This window comes from Lactuca saligna, chromosome 3, assembly GCF_052625555.1.
Source record: "Lactuca saligna cultivar CGN05327 chromosome 3, ASM5262555v1, whole genome shotgun sequence".
Classification (NCBI taxonomy): Eukaryota; Viridiplantae; Streptophyta; class Magnoliopsida; order Asterales; family Asteraceae; genus Lactuca; species Lactuca saligna.
In genome coordinates this window covers 66,338,792-66,343,209 of record NC_136419.1, presented here as the reverse complement: position 1 = coordinate 66,343,209, position 4,418 = coordinate 66,338,792, and the positions used below count along the sequence as shown (strand labels likewise).

At 38.7% G+C, this 4,418-nt stretch overlaps 1 non-coding gene across 1 annotated transcript; it reads left to right on the top strand.

Annotated features, from left to right (window-relative positions):
* The first annotated feature begins 4,311 nt into the window (after positions 1–4,311).
* Positions 4,312–4,418, top strand: LOC145038155 (small nucleolar RNA R71). The gene has a single exon (XR_013679220.1). It is a non-coding gene; the product is annotated as a small nucleolar RNA R71 (small nucleolar RNA).

Sequence of the window (4,418 nt, the reverse complement as noted above, 5' to 3'; positions counted from 1 at the left end):
AGAGGTGAAAGTATTGAGAGATGCTACTTCGGATAGAGATGGACCAGACACATCATCATGTTGTTGTTGAGCAGTTGGTGATACAAGAACTTCGGATAATTTTGCTGTTTAAATAGGGTCAAAAAGATCATCATAATTTACTTCAACCAGGTTCAGAGGACCTAAGGAAGCATGAATGTCGCTTTCCATGATGGCAGTGGTTTCAGTAGATGGAGGGGAGTTGCGGACGTAAGAGTCATCCAACTTCACATCAAAATTTTCAATGATTAACCTTGTACGTTTGAGAAGAACCCGATAAGCACCCTTATTTTTGGAGTAACCAGGAAAGATGCCTTCATCAGAATATGGTGCAAACTTGTTAAGTTGATCTTTGTTGTTGATCACAAAACATCTACACCCAAGGATGTGAAAGAAACGAGAATTTGGCTTGCGGTTGTTGAGACCCTCATATGGTGTCTTGTTGAGGTGTTTGCACATAATGCTTCGGTTCTGAACAAAGCATGCGGTTGCTATAGCTTCAACCCAGAAGTAAAGAGGAAGATGTGCGAAATTGAGCATAGATCTGGCTGCTTCAACAAGGGTGCAGTTCCTTCGCTCTACTACACCATTTTTTTGAGGCGTATACGGAGATGAAAAGTTATGAGAAATGCCTTTTGACACCAGAAAGTTGTTGAGAGGATGATTAGTGAATTCAGTGCCATTGTCACTGCGGATGCGTCTTACATGAAGCTTGATCTGGAGTTCTATTTCTTTGATGAAGTTTATTAGAGTCTGCGGTGTTTCAAATTTGATTCTAAGGAAGAAAACCCAAGTGAAACGAGTGAAATCATCAACAATAACCAATATATCTTTTTTTATGATGGAGATTGGCTACGGTTGAAGGACCGCAGAGATCAATGTGGAGAAGTACGAGTGGTTCGGATATGGTGGAGTCAATCACTATGAGGTGACTTGCTTTTGATTGCTTACCACATTCACAAACAGGACATAGAGTGTCATTGCTGAACTTGAGAATGGGTAGACCTCTGACCAATTCTTCACTAACTAAGGAGTTGATGTATTTGAAGTTGAGATGAGCGAGTTTGCATTGCCATAACCAGCTAACTTCGAATACAACTTTTGAGAGAAAGCACAGCTGCGGTTTACCAATGATGAGAGAAACATCCAGAGGATACATGGTGCCTTCGGATCGAGACTTGATTAAGCAAGTGCTTCTATCACCCATCATGATGTAACAGAATTGATTATCAAACTCTACTCGATGGCCTGCCTTACATAGTTGGCCAACACTGATGATATTGTGTTTGAGGCTTTCTACATATGCAACCTTTTGTATTGAAAAGTTCCCCGTAGTGAGCACACCGTAACCTCGGATAATTCCATTTGCATTGTTGCCAAATGTAACATTTTGACCATTGCATATAGGACCAAAATCCCGAAGGTATTCTAACCTTCCGGTCATGTGGAAGGAGCAGGAACTGTCGATCAACCATTCTTCTTCTTGATCCTCCTTGCACAAAGCCTACAGAAGTTAAGTGGTTAATTTGGGTACCCAAGCGAGTTTGGAGCCTGGAGTCACATACGATGTTTTAATCGATGCATGATGTGAGGTTGTAGGGACAGGTTTTAAGTCAACTTTCAAGCCTAGTCCTGGGTGTTTTGTGATTTTTGTGAGATTCTGAAAAGTTGTGAGTCTTTTGAGAAAGCTGAGATTTGTCAAGAGAGAAGATCTTTTGATACTGACATTGACACGTGAATTTTTTGTCATTTTGCCTGACATCTGGCTTGGTCAGTGATTTTGAGGAAGAATTATGCTTTTGTCCAGTCCGAGGATTGTGAGGTTTAACATTTTTGTCTGTGTGTTTTGAAAAGGTGTTTTTTGCCGGTTTTGCAGGTGTGTAGACACGTGCAGACCTTTTGTGATGTGATTTCATAAACTTTTGAGATGACCTTTTGAGTGTCAGAGTTGGCAAAATTCCTTTCCGTTTTTGAGTTTTTGAAAGTGACATTAGAAGGGTGTGAGTAGGTAAAATAACTTTCCATTTTGTATTATCAAATGAATAGACCTGAAAACCATTTGATCGAAAAAATTATCCTTAGATTTGGATATTTTTTGAGTAGTGTCAGAAACAGTGAATTCCTTTTTTGTTTTCTTAGAAACAGTTTTCTTGAAATAATAATTTGAGAAAACAAATTTTTCTGGACTTTTTGACTTTGGGTATTTCACAGATTTCTTTTGTTTTGAAACAATTTCCCGTTGCTTTCCACGGGAACGAAATTCTTCTTTAAAAGCTCTTTTTGCTTTGGTCTTAGGAGAACCGCAGTCAGCAATGCTTAGTTGCAGTTTCCTTAAGTCTTTTGGAGATTTTGAAAAACAGGGACTTGATTCATCCGAGCTTGATGAGTCAGGACATTGAGAACATTGATCAAATTCAAAATTTTCGATTGGCAATTCATGATTAATTGGTTCAATAGTCACAGAGCTTTTGATATGGTCTGCGGTGTAGTGCTTTGGACCACCGCAGAGTAAGTCTTGGTGGACAAATTAGTGGGACAATTGATACTAGGTAATGAGACAGATTGCAGTTTATGACTGCAGTTAGGAATACTGCGGTTAGACTGCAGAGATGGAAATCTCGTGACATCAGGACCTTCTACAACAATTTCCTCATCAACTACGGATGATGACTGAGAATCATAATGGATTTTGTTATCAATTTGATTAGAAAATTCAAGGAGAATTTCCTTGATAACACAGTTATTACTCAAATCATGAAGTTTACCAAAATGAGCTTGGATATCCTTAGGAAATGTTTTTTCATTTACTAGAAACAAGAAGTTGCGGTCCGGAGGGACATAGGGACGTTCCGGTGTAAACCGGGGTGAGGATTTCGTTACGGTTGGATAACCAATTAAAAGTGTTATCAACATTCCCATTATTAACTAGATTCTCAATGGCCCCAGATTAATTAAAAAGCTTTTCAATTAGAAGATTTAAGCGTACAATTTCACTCTGTGCTAAATCTCATTGATTCAAGGCTATTTCTAGTTGTGTTTCACTTAACATCCTAGCATCTTTTTCTAACATCAAGTCCTTCTCTAACATTGCCATTCTGAGTCTCTCATTGTCCAAACGTCCTCTAACGCGGAACATCTCTTGCGAAGCGATGTTCTTCTCATCTAAGGCTTTATTGTAGTCTGTAAGGACGGCAACACATGTGTCATTGATTGTGTCTATGAAAGGTTGACAATCATGCATGTTGTAATTTGAAGTTTGAATCATAAGTTTTACCTATCTCACTATGCTGAGACTTCCATCTTTTGCCATGTAGCAATGGTTATTCTTTAGATTGGTTGAGCCGTCTTCATCAGCAGTTGCTACCATGCAAATCTTGCATTTTCCCTTAATAAAATTATCTTCATCTTCATCTTTAGATGACCATACTTGATGATCCCTTTTCACTTGAGCAACATAGGCTTTTCTCTTTTCTTGGTCTTCCAGTTCTTAAGCCATTCTAAGATAGAAGGCTCTATCTTTCACTATGTTTGCCTTGCAATCCTTGGCAAAATGGTTTTCTTTGTTGCACTTGTGACATATAACAATGTTACTCTTGTCTTTTAAAGAAGTATTGGAGTCAGTTGATTGGGACTGCGGTAGTATGTCTTTAGACTGTGTTTGCTAAGACTGCGGTGAACAAAAGTTATTGGTTTGGAAGTTACGGTTGAAAGGTGGTCGATTGTATTGTTGATTTTTGCGAAATGAGGGTGGTAAGAGATTGAATTTTTGACTGATAAGAGCTATGGCATTCTGAAACTCCACTTCATCAACATATTCAGAGTTAGCTTCATATGACTACGATGGTGGGTCATACGAGGTGGGATAGGTTTGAGTGTGAGGTGATTGTGCTACTAGTGCGAGAGGTCCTCCGAAGTCTGAGCATTCCTTGAGTACGGTGGACTCTTGAGTAAGAGAGAATGAGAACAAGAAGATGTGTATTAGAAATTGATAAGAGATTCACATATCGGTTGGGGTACTGAATACATAAGCAAGGATCTCTATTTATAGAGAAGTTTACAACTCTAAGAGTATCCATGCAAGGCATACTGGACAATAGATTGTATTAAAGAAAAGACAAAATAAACTAAGTAATGATATAGACTGCGGTGCATAATGACTTCGGATATCATTGTTTGAAGACGTTGCTTGACTGCGGTGGCTTTGGTGCTGTGGTGGCAGAGTTCAAGAGGGTCACTTTTTGACTCAACACATTCACCATCATAGAAAATATAGACACTTCTTGTTGTATGTTAAGGTCATTTTGAGGACAATTTCTTAGTAACTCTTTATAACGCTCTCATGCATCATAAAATGATTCACCCGGATTTTGCTCTAAGTTGGCTATTACTGTCTTGAGTTT